We start from the raw sequence: 18938 nt of genomic DNA, 5'->3' as shown, positions 1-18938 counted from the left end.
GATAACAGACAAAGATTTATGAGATTTGTAAAAGGAAAAAAACTTACCAGAACCCTAAATGGGAAAGCTGTAACACCTGACGGTCTTCTGTCTTCATGTAAATCTGCAAAATTAGAAAGGAAAAAATATATTTGCAAAGTGCCATGGTATCTTCAAACATCTAGGAAATACAAGTATTTCCCATGAGCTGTGGACAAAGGCAACAAAGATTACAGTCAAAATCATAAAATATATACTTAAGTTAATTTAATATAGACCTTGATATAGAAAAAAAATTTCAGTCCCCCACTACCACAAATTTTGCAGTCACGTTTCCTGCTTTGGGGAAATTGCAGGGGTCAGCACATCCGGAGTGCAATGAACGAGCCTCGCCCTGGGGGAACCACCTTCATGATCATGATATCTCCCCTGCCAGGTAAGTATAAGACAGAAAATGTAAATATACTGTATTTAAATCCAATAATTTATTTTTATTTTGGAGACCCTTTTGCCATTAGTATTGCATTGGGGAGATGTTCCTTTACTTTCTGCACTACAGACATGGGAGGAAATTTATCCAAGTGTCCCCTTTGGAAGAATATCCTGTTTTTGCTGTCATTAACTGGTAATTTATATATAGTCAACCAGTCACAACACATCACCAGTTGCTGCAATAGGTAAAAATTATGAATAACAAACTATACTCAACACTTCAAAAGATGTGAAGATACAGTATATAAAAAAACCTATATATATATATATATATATATATATATATATAAAATCATTAGTATAAATCATTAATACAACAAGATTAAATGCAATATATGTAAAAATATATAAAGGGTTCAATCCTCTCACGAGTAGTCATGAGGAAATCTGCTTGGGTTTGATTTATGGTCCCTTTCGGCAAATACAAAAATCCGCACATTACAAAATTACCCCCAGAAATGTTTTGTTTTTTTGCATGCTATACTCCTTTAAATTTATACCAGATGCTTATCTAGCATAAAGGTCTGTTGTGGATTTTGGTAGGAATCAGACATAGCAATGCCGCCACTAAATGTATGACTTCTTGCACTGACTGAATATTCAATTCAATGAGTGTGTGAACAGGCTATTTAGTTCACTCATTTGGTAAATGATGAAATGCCAGAGTTCACAGAACACTTTGGGGGTTATTTACGAAAAGGCAAATGCACTTTGCACTGCAAGTGCACTTGCAAGTGTAATCGCTCTAAATCTAAGGGGTAGATCTGAAATGAGTGGAAGCTCTGCTGATTTTATCATCCAATCAAGTGCAAGCTAAAATTATGTTTTTTTATTTTCCTTGCATGTCCCCCATGGATCTACAGCGACTTTACTTCCAAGTGCACTTTCAGTACACTTGCAAGTGCACTTGCAGTGCAAAGTGGATTTACCTTTAGTAAATATCCCCCTGCGTATCATAATGAACTCAAATCTCAAACCTACTTTTGAAAAAGACCAGGTAGGATGAAACGCATTAGGTGAGATTTAATGTAGGTGTAGTGTATCAGTGTGTTATAAACATAGGTCTTAGCCCTTTTACACACGGTCGGAGATTCAGACGGAATGTGTCCTATCGGACCGTTTTGTCGGATAATCCAAATGTGTGTGGTATGCATCGGACTGTTTCCGTCGGAATATCTGCCGGACCCAATTTTCCAACTTGTTGGAAATATTTTCCGACAAACTGGTCCGATCGGGCACACTCCGATCATGTGTAGAAAATTCCGATCGGACAAAGTGCCACACATGCTCAGATCAAATTTCTACACCAAAGCTATTGGCTACTAGGGATGAGCTTCGTGTTCGAGTCGAACATATGTTCGACTCGAACATCGGCTGTTCGCCCATTCGGCGAATTCCGAACATTGCATTGCTGGCTCATGATTGGCCAAGCATGCACTGTGACCCCGCATGCTTGGCCAATCACAGTGCCAGCAGCGAGGAGAGCCATGATTGGCCATAGGCAGGATAGCTCAGGCTGTGTAGTACACGCCCCACACTATATAAGGCCGTCAGCGCGGCGGCCTTGTGTAGTGTGTTGGCGTCTGAAGCAGTTAGTGGGTGTTCTGTGTACCTTCAACACAGTATACGCCGATCGTTATCGGCCGATTTTCGATCTTACTCTTCTGTAGTGGTTGTTGTCTGCGTGCCCTGACCGCAGTATACACCGCTATATTCACCTCACCTATATAGCTAGTGATCTATCTTTTATAATAGAGCTTGCAGTCAGTAGTGTTAGGAGCTTGTGCGTGCTGTCTGTGTGCTTTGTACCCAGTACACACCGCTATATCCACCTACATAGCTCTTCTCTATTTGAGCCATCTGCCATCTGCAGGAGTTATTGGAAGTTGTGTGTGCCTCCAGCACAGCACAGTATACATCTGTATATACCCCTTTATCTCTGGTGTTCTATAATAAAGGCATCTGCAGGAGTTAGTGGGTGTTTTGTGCCTCCAGCACAATATACACCTGTATCTACCCTTTATTGCTGTTCTCTAATAGAGCCATCTGCAGGGCTTAGTGGGTGTTGTGTGCCTCCATTACAGTATACCCCTTTATCTCTGGTGTTCTATAATAAAGGCATCTGCAGGAGTTAGTGGGTGTTGTTTGCCTCCAGCAAAATATACACCTGTATCTACCCTTTATTGCTGTTCTCTAATAGAGCCATCTGCAGGGCTTAGTGGGTGTTGTGTGCCTCCAGTACAGTATACCCCTTTATCTCTGGTGTTCTATAATAAAGGCATCTGCAGGATTTAGTGGGTGTTGTGTGCCTCCAGCACAATATACACTACCCAACTGCTGTTTTACCCAACTCCCTTCAGGCCATTACCATGTCTGGAAGGCCAGCAAGGAGAGGCAGACAGGCGCGAGCCGATAAAAGAGGGCAAGCAGGCTCTGTGTCTAAAGACAACAGTGCTGGTCGTGGACGCGGTGCATTGTCATCAGCACGTGGCCATGGGACACGCTTGTCCTTCTTTTCGGAAGCTGGACATGTTGAACCGCAACATGCCAACGACTTGGTAGAGTGGATGACCAAGCCCTCTTCATCCTCCTCATCCTCTCTCACCCAGTCTCAGGGTAGTAGCAAAGCAGCTGCCAACGCATCGTCTTCCCTCGTCTCAATGTCATCTTCAGTGACTCCTTCCCTAGACCCACCACGTCCTCCTGAGGAGTCTCCTGAACTCTTTGAGCACAGTGTTGGGTACATGCTCCAGGAGGATGCCCAGTGTTTTGTAGGCTCTGATGATGACACTCAGCTAGAGGAAGGCAGTAGCGTGAATGCAGAGAGAGGGGATGCTCAAGAAGGACAGCAATCTGGCAGTCATGTTCCACAAGCTGCAGCATATTGCCAGGTTTGCTACATCGATGAAGAGGGAGGGGATGATGAGGGCACTGACTCCACGTGGGTGCCTGGTAGGAGAGAGGAGGAGGAGGAGGCACATGTCCAACGAGGCAGGATGCCCTCCGGGGGCCAGCTTAGGGGCAGCACACCGATTGAATCACACCGTAGAGCTCTGCCTGTGCAGGGCGCTGCCTCTGCGTGTTATTCTAAAAGTTCTTTGGTGTGGGCCTTTTTTGAGACGAGTGCATCAGATCGCACCGCTGCTATTTGCAACATATGTATCAAGTGTATCTCGCGTGGCCAAAACATCAACCGCTTGGGCACCACATGCTTGACCAGACATATGTTGACCTGCCATGCAGCTCGTTGGCAAGCGTACCTCAAAGACCCACACCAAAGAACAAAGCGGACCTCTCCTTGCTCCTCATCAGCTGGCATCTCCAACCCCACTAGATCTTCAGTCCTCTCTGAAACCTGCTCTGAGAGGAATGAAGGTGTAGAATTAGGTGTGTCACAGCCAAGTGCTTCCGGGCACTCTGCTAGCAGTACACCCACGTCCGATTATAGCAGGCAAATGTCCCTGCCCCAGCTGCTGGACCGGCGAAAGAAGTTCACTCCCAGCCATCCACATGCCCAGCGGTTGAATGCTAGCTTGGCTAAATTGCTAGCACTTCAACTACTGCCTTTTCAGTTGGTAGACTCGGCCCCCTTCCGTGAGTTTGTACAATGTGCGGTTCCTCAGTGGCAGGTCCCCAAACGCCACTTTTTCTCAGGGAAGGCGATTCCAGCTCTCTACCGGCATGTGGAAGGCAATGTCCTTGCCTCGCTGGACACGGCGGTCAGCGGTAAGGTGCATATTACCGCTGTCTCATGGTCCAGCAGGCATGGACAGGGACATTACCTGTCTTTCACGGCCCATTGGGTCACTCTTCTGGCAGCTGGGAAGGATGCAGGACAAGGTGCAGTAGTGTTGGAGGTTGTTCCGTCACCGCGCCTCCAAAATGCTACTATTGGTTGTGACACACCTCTCTCCTCCACCCCCTCCTCTTCTTCTTCCTCCATGGCCTCTTCCAGTGCTCTGTCCTCAGAACCAGCGGTGCTCCGTAGGCGTTCCAGGGGCTACGCAAGTACGCAGGCAAAACGATGCCATGCCGTGCTTGCACTGGTTTGTTTGGGGGACAGGAGCCACACTGGGGCGGATGTTTTGTCAGCTCTGCAGGAGCAGGCCGAGAGGTGGTTGACGCCACGCCAGCTTAAGCTAGGAATGGTGGTTTGCGACAATGGCACCAACCTCCTCTCCGCCCTCCGACAGGGACAACTGACCCATGTGCCCTGTGTAGCTCACGTCCTTAACCTAGTGGTGCAGCGGTTCTTGGGCAGGTACCCGGGCTTACAGGATGTACTGAAGCAGGCCAGGAAAGTCTGTGTGCATTTCCGCCGATCATTTAATGCCTGTGATCGGCTGGCTGAGCTCCAAAAGGAGTTGAACCTGCCCAAGAACCGCCTTATATGTGACATGCCCACCAGGTGGAACTCAACGTTGGCCATGCTGCAGCGGCTGCACATACAGCAGAGGGCCATCAATGAGTACCTGTGCGACTACGGCACCAGGACAGGGTCAGGGGAGCTCGGTTTTTTCTCACCACGCCAGTGGGGCATGATCAGGGATGCATGCACTGTCCTGTCACCGTTTGAGGAGGCCACAAGGATGGTGAGCAGTGACAGTGCATGCATCAGTGACACTGTACCTCTTGTCCACCTCTTGGAGCATACGCTGCGTGGAATAATGGACAGGGCACTTGAGGCAGAACAGAGGCAGGAAGAGGAGGACTTCCTTGCCTCTCAAGGCCCCCTTTATCCAGACAGTGTTCCTGCTGTGCAACCCATCACACAGGAAGAGGATGAGGAGGAGGAAGAGGAGGAGGAGGATGATTGTGTCAGCATGGAGGTGGAGGCTGGCACTCAGCATCAGCAGCAGCAGTTTTGTAGGGATGATTTACAGTCCCAAGAAACACGTGGACTTGTACGTTGCCGGGAGGAGGTAGCTGTGGATCATGTTGTCCTTAGTGACCCAGAGGACTCCAGACTGAATGCCTCAGCTAACCTATGCTGCATGGCCTCCCGGATACTGCAAAGCCTGCGGAAGGATCCTCGTATTCTTCGGATCAAGGAGAGGGACCATTACTGGCTGGCCAGTCTCCTTGATCCACGGTACAAGGGTAAGGTTGCCGACCTTATCTTGCCATCGCAGAGGGAGCAGAGGATGAGACATCTCCGGGAGGCCTTGCAGAAAGGTCTGTGCAACGCGTTCCTAGGGACTGGGAGGTTACAAACTCCTGGTCCTGGACAATGTGTTGTTGAGGCATCGGTCAGAAGGAGCGGTGGAGAAGGTGGCTGTCTGACTGATGCTTTCAGACAATTTTTTAGTCCGCAGCCTCAAGGTATGATCAGTTCCAGCAACCATCGCCAGCGTCTGATTTACATGGTGCAGGAATACCTAGGGGCAAGGTCAGACTTGGACACCTTTCCCACTGAAAATCCTCTGGCTTACTGAGTCTTGAGGATGGATCACTGGCCAGAGCTTGCACAGTATGCAATTGAGCTACTGGCCTGTCCTGCATCCAGCGTTGTTTCGGAACGCACCTTCAGTGCTGCTGGTGGCTTTGCTACCGATCACAGGGTGCGCCTGTCCACCGAATCAGTTGATCGACTGACCTTCATCAAGATGAATCAGTCTTGGATCACCCACAGCTACCAAGCACCTGAAGCTGATGTAACCGAATATTTTTAAAAAAAATATCACATCCCTTCAAGACTGCCTATGCTGATGCTGAGTGACTGTCCTGTTATGTTGTTTGTCTATCCTCTTCCTCCTCCGCTGATATGTTGGAAGAACATTTCTGGTTCTGGGTGATGCCATCAGCCCAATTTTTCTGCCCCTGTTTAACAGGGGCGTTTAATTACAATTTTTGATGCAATGCTTTGCAGCAGGGCTAATTCCTGCAATAAAAATAGAGTATATGGGAGAGGTCGCAGTGTCATGGCACCAGCACCAGTGCCTAAGGCCCAATTTTTCTGCCCCTGTTTAACAGGGGCGTTTAATTACAATTTTGATGCAATGCTTTGCAGCAGGGCTAATTCCTGCAATAAAACAAGAGTATATGGGAGAGGTTGCAGTGTGGTGGCACCAGCACCAGTGCCTAAGGCCCAATTTTTCTGCCCCTGTTTAACAGGGGCATTTAATTACAATTGTTTATGCAATGCTTTGCAGCAGGGCTAATTCCTGCAATAAAACTAGAGTATATGGGAGAGGTTGCAGTGTCCTGGCACCAGCACCAGTGCCTAAGGCCCAATTTTTCTGCCCCTGTTTAACAGGGACATGTAATTACAATTCTTGATATAATATTTCACAGGAGGGCCCCTTCCTGTGCCCACCCAGAGTAACTGTGAGGACTTATAGTGTTGTGGCACCAGCACCATAACCACCAAAGGTAAATTTTACCACTGTTCAACAATGGCATGTAATTACAATTCTTGATATAATCGTTCACAGCAGGGCGCTCCAGCGCCCACCAAGAGTCAGTTTGAGGGCTTACAATGTTGTGGCAAAACCAACACCTTGTTCCGCCATTTCTGCAGAGCATATAGGGCAGGCCCCTACTTTCAAACATCCAACTTACAAACATCTCCTACTTGCAAATGGAAGGAGACAACAGCAAGTGAGATGAAAAAAGATGTACGACAAAACAAATTATACAGGGGTGATAACCCTTCCCTATGTTTTCCAAAAAGCTTAAAAATAGTTTTTTTGACTGGAGCTACACTTTAAAAATGTACCAGTTGAAAATTACAAACAGATTCAACTTAACACAACAAACCTACACAGTCCCTGTCTTGTTTGCACCGCCTGTATACTGCTGTTCTGAGTATATAGGGCCTGGGGGCCACACGCATTTCCTTTTTTTAATATGGGTACAGGGTTCCCCTTAATATGCGTACAAGACCCAAAGGGGCTGGTAATGGGCAGGGAGGGCTACCCATGCCATTTTTCTCAATGATTTTCAACCATATTGCAGGAACCAGATATAACATTAAAACCGCAAGCAGTTTTAAATGATGTTATTTCCGTTTAATGTCATTTTGTGCAGGGACTGTTCTAAACACGAGAAACATGTGGCACTTCACAGGCATACTACAGACACCCCCAGGCACCATATTTAAAGGAATATTTTTTTTCACTTTAATCATCATTAAAATCAGTGCTCCCGCCAAAACGGCCATTTTTTAAAACATTTTAGGCATTGACCCATGTCCCCTGGGGCAGGAGCCAGGTCCCCAAACCCTTTTTAGGACAGTATCTTGCATATTAGTCGTTAAAATTAGCACTTTTAATTTCGAACGTTCGAGTCCCATAGACTTCAATGGGGTTCTAAAGTTCGTACGAATTTGGTGTCCGTTCGAAAGTTCTGGTGCGAACCGAACCGGGGGGTGTTCGGCTCATCCCTATTGGCTACTAGCGTGAACGTAGTCCCGTCGTAATGAAATAACGTCATCACGTTCTGAACGATCGAATTTTCCGACAACTTGGTCAGACCGTGTGTATGCAACAGTTTCGGACACAATCCGTCGGACAAAATCCAACGGATTTGGTTGGCAGAATGTCCGACCGTGTGTACAAGGGCTTAGACCTCTTACAAGATGGTTGAGCATCCACAGGTAGGATTCTTCCAGGTGTCATCCACATCTATTGTCCAATTGCCTCATATAACTATTTTAAATAGATTTTTCCCTCAAACATTGGAATTTTGAGATTCCCACCCTACAGTAAAAAGAGCAATAAACCCAGAAAACATCTAAAAACTCTCTGGAGAAGATTTTAGTCATTACAATAAACTCATGAACACAGGTGAGTGTCCGATTAATATATTGACTAGCAAACTGTAAGTTAATTAAGACTGTATAAAACCAACAAGGGTTTTAATATTATAACAGTTACTGTTCAAATGAACCATAGGTGTTACAGTATCTAGTCAATAAATGTATTTTTTTTTATGTATTAAAATTTATGTGTATTTTATTTTATTATTAATATTATTATTTAAAAAATATATGAAAACATGGATGCATTTTATTGTGTTTGCTTAGAACAAGTAAGTAATGTCTTGTACACTTGCACAGTATCCAGAGGATGTTACCTTTACTAACAATGTCAATCAGTGTCCAACTGAATTTCACTTATCTTTATTTTCAGACTCATATCAAGTAATCATGATATTTAAAGCCAGAAAAAATGCATTGATAAGCATTCACTTACATTGAAGGCATGTTTTATTCATTGTCATGCTTTGCATTTGTACGTTTGACCATATTTACAAGTTTGGCGGTAATAGACAAATACTGCAGAATAAAAACTGCCATTCCTTTTCTGTAAAATTGACTTGACCCGGGGATGACATTTCATTATCAGTATGACATTTCAGCAGCACTGTGTTCCTAAAAAGGGTCTAGTGAATGTTAAGATATTGTCTTCTTCCCTATCAAGGATTAAAATCATGTTTAGCTTGTTGCTGCTCAAGCCTTTTTTTTTATATTTTAGTATTGTTTACGGATTTTAGTGCAATACATTTGCTAAATGTAAAATATTTTTATACAGTGAAACTTTATTTTCAGGGCATAAAATAAGCACACATAAAGGTAGGACTGTTAAAAATTACTTCTTATACAATACAAGGAGATATGGAAGACTAAGAATATAAACAGCTCTGCGATATTGTGTTTTTCAAAAGCAGAAAATGGATTAAAAGATAAATATATAAATGAAACAAAGCGCAAAGAAAGAGATAAGGTATTGCTGCACAAGTTCCTGTTATGATGTCCCAGAAGTTATAGAGGGGTACTTGTGTCTGCCTCGAAAGGCTGGCTGTTGCAATGGGAAGACTCTGAATAATGAGAACGATTTGGATGAGAATTTGGAACTATGCTCTCTACTTAATCATAAAACTATACTAATGCGCAAACCAATAACTATCAATAGTGAGTAGCTGCCAACACATAATATGTTCCCACACAGTGATAAATAAAAATAAATAAAGGTGGCGCTTTCTCAAAGATCAAAGTACTAATGCTATATAAATCATCAAATGAAATGATAACCAAATAAATAATTCATTAATGGCAAAAATAATAAAGTGCTAAGTGCAAATGATCCTCAATCCAGAAATTATTCATAAATAAGTATAAACAATCACAGTGAAAAGTAATGATATATAATCAAATATAATAGTCCAATAATAATCAATAAATTCACAAATAAATACAATATGCTGAAAGTGCAATTGATGAATTATTTATTTGGTTATCATTTCATTTGACGATTTATATAGCATTAGTACTTTGATCACTGAGAAAGCTCCACATTTATTTATTATTATGCTCTCTACTTAGTTGTCTTTGGCCAGGTTCACATATGTGCAAATTGGATGTGGGGCATTGCAGCCAGTTCATGCAGGTCCCGGGTGGCCAAGGTCCACATTCCAAAAGGGTCCTGTGCATCTTTGGGTCCAGTTTGGGTGCAAATTCAGGCAAAAATTCTGACCTAAATCATACTTGAACTGTGAACAGGGACATAACGGACCCCATGCTGGAAACCACGGCTGCACATATGTGAACTTAGCGTCAGTGTGAGTGTATACTTCAGGAGGTTTTTTAATGAAATACACCCTTTTGTCCTTGTGATATGGCTTATGGCTTATATGGCTTGAAGCTGATCACTCAAAAATGGGTGGTGTTTGTTTTTACAATTCCACCTGTAGGCAGGAAGTTATGTCCAGTTTTCATGCTATGAAGAGTTTTTCTATTTGGGATCCAACTTGTGACAACCTTAACTAGTTGAAGACATTGGATATGCTACGTACACAAAAAAGGTAATCAAAGTACTGCCCAGTCCTTCTGCCTTGCTGCTGACCCTTTTCCTCCCACTTGCTGGTAAAATAAAAACAGGGAGTTGCTGTGTAAATACACATAGCAGCAATAAGTTAGGCTAAGTTAAGGTTTGGATCAACTAATTATAAACATCACAGAGCTGAGAACAGATGTGGAAGTTAGGGATAAATAAGGATCACAGGGCAATTAAAGGGGTTGTAAAGGTAAAGGTTTTTTCACCTTAATGCATTAAGGTGAAAAACATCTGACACTGCCTGCGCCCCAGTCCCCCCGTTTTACTTACCTCACCCCTCGAAAATCCCATGCTCGCCCCCGACTTCCTCTTCACCGCTCAGCCTGGCCGCTGATTGGCTGAAGTGGATGGATGGAAAGCAGCGCAGCCATTGGCTCACGCTGCTGTCAATCACATCCACTGATGCGGAGCGCCGGGGGGCGGGGCCGTGTGATACAGCGAGCGGCTATCACGGGAGCGCGCCCGCAGGTGCTTCTCACCATGCGAGGGAGCTCACATGAACGTGAGAAGTACCTGCAGGAGGAAGCAGAGACAGCCGCCGAGGGACCCCAGAAGAGCAGGTTCGGGGCCACTCTGTGCAAAACAAGGTGCACAGTGGAGGTAAGTATAACATGTTTGTTTTTTTTTTTTTGTTTTTTTACTTTACAATCCCTTTAAGGGGGTAGTTAATGTACTATGTTTTGGGAGAGGTGAAGATTTAAAGGATAAGTTCATCTTTGTGAAATAAATAAATAAAGGTATGTGTTTTTGGAGGTAAAAATGTGCATTTATTTTATTTTTTTTGCACAGGAGCCGGCAAAGCATTGCACCCCATGATCAGCACCCCATGATCAGGCTCCTGCAGACAATTCTTACAGTTCTCTGCCCATACCTCTATACAGGCGTTCATTAATTGAGCTGCAGGAAGTATCAATAGACTGAGCAGTGCCTTTTTAGTCCATTAAAACAACGAATCCATCTATTGAAATGGAGAACAGGACTTGTAGTTTATTTATGCATCAATCTCTTTAAATAAATGGTGCAGCTCTGCAGGCATTCCATGCAAGCCTGCCCATTTTAATTGCAACAGTAGCTGTGGGGGAGAGGAACCTTTAACTGCTGTCACACATAGTTAGAGGGGGCTGGAGCTTTGCAACATGTTACTTGTTGCCCCCAATATATGGTTGTAATATGTAACATGCTGCTAAAGCTGAACCTATCATTTAAGGCACTTCAACAATTAGGTTTATGAATTTAGAAATATTCAATCATAATTTTGTCATATTACTTTGCTGTGTCTCCTTTTTTTATGCGCACACATTGAAAAACTTCCAGAGGATACAATTAGAGGTCAAGTAAACATGACCTGTTGAAGAGGATGAAAGAATGGATGCTTAGTTCAGTGATAATAAAGGCTGAGCAGGACATGATAACTGTCTGTGAACTTATACACAGCTGGCATAAAGCTCATACTTTCTTCCACATATCCATTTATGAAAGAAGAGATTACTGAACTGAAGCAAGAAATAACAGGAATAAAAGCAGTAAATGACAGCTTTAGTATCCCACATTGTATTTATATAGTTGACCTAGTTCCTTTCACACATTTAGAAGGGAAATATTGTATATTATTCTTGGATCTAAAGAAAACTATAATTATATAGCAAAACATGGTAAATGGTAAAACTTTGGCAGTCCCTGCCTATCTACATTATATTTATTTATATCTACAAAAACAATATGGATACAGAAGTGGAAAATAATCACAAAAATAGAGTTGTTGCCATCAACAACTAATCAGGATTTGCCTTTTATTTTATGGAAAAATGAAATTAGAATTTGGATTGGTGGCTATAGGCAACAGCTCACATTGTGTGCTCAATTTCTTTTTTCCTGTTGTAATGAACTATTTTTTTCAAAGCTAAACTTATTATTTGTGATATTCATTTGTCACTAACTGCCAGATTTTGTTTTGTTGCATGACTTTTCTCCCTTGAAAATAAGAGGTTGTACAGTTATTTATTTCCTGTAATAAAAACAAACATGTTATACTTATCTGCTCCATGTAATGTTATTGCACAGAGCATCCCTGAACTTCCTTTCCTGGGGTCCCCCACCAGGTTCCTGCTCATCTGCATGTTCCACCATGGGAAGCCACTCCCTATGGTGGCATGCATGCGGGGTCACCCCAGAACCAGGTTTTGTGTGTCCCATGAGATCCACAGCATGGCTTAGCCCCGATCCCCACACCCTTCTCACTCATACTGCTCTAAGCCAAGCCTGTGATAGAGCAGAGAAATGAGAGAAGACCTGCAGGTGAGCACAGCACTGGATACAGGACTAAGGTTAGTATTTAAGGGGAAGAGGGAGAAACAGGCACTGAAAGGATTTTACATTAATGCATAGAATGCATCAAGATTAAAGGACCTTATGACTTTAGAACCATCTTTGCTTAAATTTCTTGTTGCAGTCCAAAACCAAAAAGATTTTAACATCATAAAGTAAGGCATTGTATATAAATGTAATTTAAACTTTTACATGTATACCAATATGCAATCTGACTCCATAGTTGTGCTTAAACATAGTATACATTAAAATGAACATATCTAGAATTGTGAGGCTACCTGGTATTTGAGATCTGAGTTCTGATCAAAGTACGTGGTCCAAACTACCTACTTCAGTTAAAGTGGCTGTTAAGCCACTCTAAGTATGGAAGCCCCCTTTAACAAGGGGACCCCCAGAACCTCCCCCCATGTGAATTGGTAAGGCCCTACCAATTCACAAAAAAAGTCAAAAATAGTAAAATGACAGGAGACACTTTAGGACAAGTCCTTTATTAAAAAAAAAAAAAAATGTCCCAAGATGTAAATCCATCTCATGTCACCCAACAAACTAAAAAAAAAAAAACGCAACAGCTCCACCTTCATGGGAGGCTCCCTCACACTGCACACTTCTCACTTTAACAGATGTTATATAGCTGAGGGTGGGGCCACTTGGTGACATAAACGGGTGACCCTGCCTTCCTCTGATGTCACATGGCATCAGAGGGGGAAAGGTCACCTGTTTACATCACCAGGTGGCCCCGCCCTCAGCTATATAACAGCTGTCATCAAGAAGAAGTGTGCAGAAGAAGCGTGCATGGAGACAGAGCTGTTGCATTTTTCTATTTTTGTTTTTTCAGGTGGCGTGAGTGTTAAAGGGGGCTTCCAGATTCCGATAAGCCCCCATCCACAGACCCCCATATCCACCAGCCAATGGTTATGGGGATGAGGCCCTTGTTCCCATAAACATGGGGACAGGGTGCTTTGGGGCAACTCCAAAGCATCCCCCATGTTGAGGGCATGTGGCCTGGGACAGTTCAGGAGGGGGCTCTCTGTTGCCCCCCTCTTTTTTTCTGCGGCCTGCCAGATTGCATGCTCGGATAAAGGTCTGATATGGATTTTGGGGGGACCCCTACGCCATTTTTTTTATTTTGGACAGGGTTCCCCTTAAAATCCATACCAGACCTGAAGGGCCTGGTAATGGACTGGGGGGGTGGGACCCATGCCATTTTTTTCTATGAGTTTTATCTGTATTGAAGAGATCCAACAATCCATTACAGCCGCAATCAGTTTTAAATTATTTTTTTCCTTTAGAGATGTCATTTTTCTGTGGTACTGTTCTCAACATGGGAAAACTGTGCCACTTTACAGGCACACTATAGACACCCCCCAGGCACGATATTTATAGGGATATTTCATTTTTATGGTTTCACTTTAAGCATTATTAAAATCATTGCTCCTGAAAAAAGTCAGTTTTTAAAACTTTTTTACATTGATACATGTCTCCTGGGGCAGGACCCGGGTCCCAAAACACTTTTTATGGCAATAACTTGCATGTAAGCCTTTAAAATGGGCGCTTTTGATTTTTCATGACCACCTCATGATGTCATCTCTCTCCGCCTGCGCTCCAGACTTCATTCTGCTTTGAACTGCGCTCCACGGCCGGCGTCTGTGCCACTTCCTGGCCACTAGCGGCTACAGCGCCTCAGTTTGACGGACTATCAGATGACCACATCCATGTTCAGCTCTTAAAGTGACTGAATGCTCATATATCACATCCAGAATGTGAGTTTCCTGTATTAAATAATTTTTTTATAATTAAAGTGTATGTTATCTCTACACCCAGAGGCACCTCTTCCTTTGCTTTTTTTCACAAACTTTGGAACATGGTTTCTGTCCTTCACTGATGGCAGCCCTGGATATGGAGCTCCTGGTTTTTAATGCTTTCCTTTGTTGTACTGGACGGTAACTTTTATATTTATAATCATATGGATCTTAACATAATATGGACTCATTTATGTAATTGGATTTTTGGTTTCAATTGGTGAGAGACTGATGGACATTTGGAAAAATCTTTGACCCTGTTTTTGCGCATTTACTTGTGTATAATACAATAAAATAAAAGAGGATTAAGAGGGCTCTGCTCAGAAGAGTTTACAATCTACTAGGGTGCCGCACATGGTACAAAAGGTTGTAAGTGTGGGGAATGAGCTGATGGAAGTGGTAGAAGATTATTTGGCGACGTCATAGGCTTTCCTGAAGAGATGAGTTTTCAGGGATCGCCTGAAGGTAGCAAGAGTAGGGGATAGCCGGACAGGTGGAGATAGTGAGATCCAGAAGATGGGAGAGGCTCTGAAGAAATCCTGGACACGAGCATGGGAGGAGATGAGAGAGCTTGAGAGTAGGAGGTCTACTTTAGTATATAGTACTTTATATCCCTATAGTACACCTACAGGGTGACAGCTGTGGATAGAGTCACATAAATATACATGATTCTGCATTTCCGCTTACAGGGGGCGTGATAATTCACAGCAGAAGCTAATCTGCAAGTTTTGAGTACTGATCATTAGTGAAACAATAAAGTTTTTAACACTGATCACTGCATTAGTGTCACTGGTTCCCAAAAAGTGTCAAAGGTGTCAATTAGTGTCCAACAGTTCAGATGCAATATTACAGCCCTGCTATTAATATCTGCTCACCGCTATTACTAGTAAAAAAGAAAAATCCCATAAATATATCCAATAGTTTATAGACACTATAATGTTTGAGTAAACCAATCAATATACGGTTTTGGGATTTTGTTTTTACCAAAAACATGTAGCAGAATACATACTGGCCAACATTTATGAAGAAATTTGTTTATTTAAATGTATTTATTGGATATGTTTTATAGCAGAAAGTAAAAAATATAGTTTTTTTTTCAAAATTGTCAGTCTTTTTTTGTTTATAGCACAAAAAATAAAAATATGCAGTGGTGATCAAATACCACCAAAAGAAAGCTCTATTTGTGGGGAAAGTAAAGACAAATTTTATTTGGGTACAGTGTCGCATGACCACGCAATTGTCAGTTAAAGTAATGTAGTGCCATCAAAAAATTGCCTGGTTATGAAGGGGTAAATCTTTCGGAGGTAAAGTGGTTAATAAGAAAAAAATGCCATTTGCCAATAAATGACAGCTCCCACACAATTATTTCTGTTTGTAAAAAAAAAAAAGTTGGGGGTTACTTTCAACAATTTCAGACTCTACTAGACCCCTAATCTAGTTGAGAATCTTATATATACACTGTAGATATTAATGGGGACCCCACACAAAAATAGTGTGTGTTTGCCCCTACAAATCTGTACATATCAGGCCCTTGACCTTGTTGAAAGTCTGGCATGGGTTTTAACCAGGAACCCCATGCAAAAAAAATTAAATTGAGGGGTACATGCTAAAATCCATGCAATACATTTATCTTAGCATGCAACCTGGCTAGCCAAAAAAGGGGTGGTGGTGTGCGATCACCATGGGGAGGTACTCTGCCATGTTCATGAAGAAACACCCATAATAACCCTTTCGACCCACCCATATCAACTCCCACAGCTGGTATACTGTAAGTGACTCCCATAGCCTGCCCTGAATCTACAGAGGCTCAAAGGATCATGGGACATGTACTATCAGGACTGGAAAAGAAAGGAAACAAGAAGTCAAACAACTTTGAAATTCAGCTAGAAGGAGGAGTGACATCACAGACACAGAAACTTGCTCTTTAGCAGAGCAAGCTAAAGTAGGTACGTTATACATAAACTGACAGCAGGGTTGTGATTCATTTAATACACACTGCACAACCCATGAGTGTTTTTTTTTATCACTACTATTTCTTGATACTGGCTTTCAGTGACGTCCCATCCATAAGGGCACACAGGCACGTCCCCTCTCTCCAGCCACCCCCTCGTTGACCAATGGATAGATTCATGCATAGCATGAATCTATCCATGGCCGCTGCTGCCACCCCCTATTCAGTCACCCGCCTGGGGTGAATTACAGTGGCGGGGGTGTTTTTGAAGCACCTGATTAGAGCCATAGGTGTCAATAAAGGTTCACCCAGGTGTTTAGAACAGCGAATGAATATTCGTTTTCCTAACACTGAACCACCTCTCTGCTAACCAGGTGCTTGGGTCTGTTACCCATCACCTGATTGGCTGAAACAACAGGCTCTGTGATGGAATGCCTATCAGGAGGAGAGGATGGGAGGAGATGTATGGAGGACACCGCTCATCACTGTTACCCACCACCCCACCAAGACAGGGTAAGTGCCGGGCAGGCAGCGAGCGGGCGGTGGGGTCACAGTGGGGGCATTCAATGGCACAGTGGCAGCATTCAATGTCACAGTGGAAGCATTCAATGGACACAGCGGCTGAATTTTATGGGCATATTGGCAGCATTTTAAGGGCACAGTGGCTGTATTTGATGGGTACAGTGGCTGCATTTAATGGACACATTGGCAGAATTTAATGGCACAGTGGCAGCATTTGATGGCACAGTGGCAGCATTTGATGGGCACAGTGTCTGCATTTATGGCACAGTGGCAGCGTTTGATGGGCACAGTGGCTGCATTTTATGGCACAGTGGCAGCGTTTGATGGGCACAGTGGCTGCAATTGATGGGCACAGTGGCAGAATTTCATAGGCACAGTGGCAGTATTTGATGGGCACAGTGGCTGCCTTTGATAGCACAGTGACTGCAATTGATGGGCACAGTGGCTGAAATTTATGGGCACAGTGGCTGCATTTGATGGGCACAGTGGCATCATTTAATGGGCACAGTGGCATCATTTAATGGTCACAGTGGCTGCAATTGATGGGCACGGTGGCTGCGTTTGATGGGCACAGTGAGGCTGCAATTGATGTTTTTTTTTCAGAATCTTTCAGGTTGTTTGGGCCCCCCAAAAAAATATGAGCACCATCCGCCACTGCTGGCTTTTGAAACGTACAAATTCAGCAATTTAGAAATTAGATGAAAAGTTTAGCCCTGGTAGACACTTTTTGAAAGATAAAAGGTGCATTTTATATAGAACTATACAGATCAGTCCAAAATGAGGGACAAATGAGGAGCAAAGAGGAACAGAGGGGCTTTGTTCCCAAATCAGGGACAGTCCCTCCAAATCAGGAACAGCTGGGAGCTATACTTCTTTCACATTATCTTTTTTATAGACTAATCTTATACTTGTGTACATGTTTATTTATTAACACAAGAAGAGTTTCATACAATACAAAAGTACACATTCTGTACTGTAGAAATAAGGAACATTATATTTTTTATGTTATAAAAGCAACCTTTTCACGTGTGTCCTCAAAGCTACAAAACGTTACTTCATGGCAACCAAGTAAATTAGTTTGTATTGTTCCCCACATAGGTATTGATTCATGTGGTCTCGAGAGTACATGCTCTTTATGTCAGAAAGGGATGTTCAACATCCATCAGCACCAAAGAATTATGGCAGTAATGAAAACAGGGCGAATACTGAACACAATACAAATCTAGATCAAATTAAATAAACAAAAGTATATGTTACTGACAGGCAACTGATAATAAATAAATAAATAAATATATATATATATATATATATATATATATATATATATATATATATATATATATATATATATATATATATATATATATATATATATATATATATATATATGACATAATCCTAATAATAATAGTATGAAATAGCTTCCTATTTGTTTTCCATTCAAAAGTCACTGACTGACACTGTGAAAATTAAGAAATGTTGCTCTGTACTTCAGAAATAATACTGAAACTCATGAGAATCAATCTTTAAAATAACAGAAGCAGAGATATGAAAACAAGAGACCAATATATCAACAAGAGCATATTAGCCTACAGCAAGAGATGACAGTAATGATAAAAGGTTAGTCTTTAAAAATAGGAAGCCTCAGCACTTGTTGCTGAAGAGCTTTAGAGAAATGCAGATGTGACATAATTTCTAAATAACTTTCTTTTTCTGTTTTACACAGTTAAAAAAAAAAATCAAAGGTTAACTATATTAATTGCATTTTAACATAAATAGTTTAGATTTTAACCACTTAAGGACCAGGCCTCTTTTTCAGACTTGGTGTTTACATGTTTAAAACTGTTTTTTTTTGCTAGAAAATTACTTAGAACCCCCAAACATTTTATATTGTTTTTTTTCTAACACCCTAGAGAATAAAATGGCGGTCATTGAAATACTTTTTTTCACACCGTATTTGCGCAGCGGTCTTACAAGCGCACTTTTTTTGGAAAAAAAATCACTTTTTTGAATAAAAAAATAAGACAACAGTAA

General features: G+C 42.3%; 1 non-coding gene across 1 annotated transcript; it reads right to left on the bottom strand.

The window, feature by feature from the left end:
• Nucleotides 1-262: 262 nt before the first annotated feature.
• Nucleotides 263-423, bottom strand: LOC143979932 (U1 spliceosomal RNA). The gene has a single exon (XR_013274143.1). It is a non-coding gene; the product is annotated as a U1 spliceosomal RNA (small nuclear RNA).
• Nucleotides 424-18938: the final 18515 nt, after the last annotated feature.

The sequence above is a fragment of the Lithobates pipiens genome, unplaced genomic scaffold, assembly GCF_037356315.1.
Source record: "Lithobates pipiens isolate NorthernLeopardFrog02 unplaced genomic scaffold, aLitPip1_a1.2 Scaffold_13, whole genome shotgun sequence".
NCBI classification, from domain to species: Eukaryota; Metazoa; Chordata; class Amphibia; order Anura; family Ranidae; genus Lithobates; species Lithobates pipiens.
Note: the sequence above shows the minus strand (reverse complement) of the source record. Positions and strands in the feature narration are given on the sequence as shown.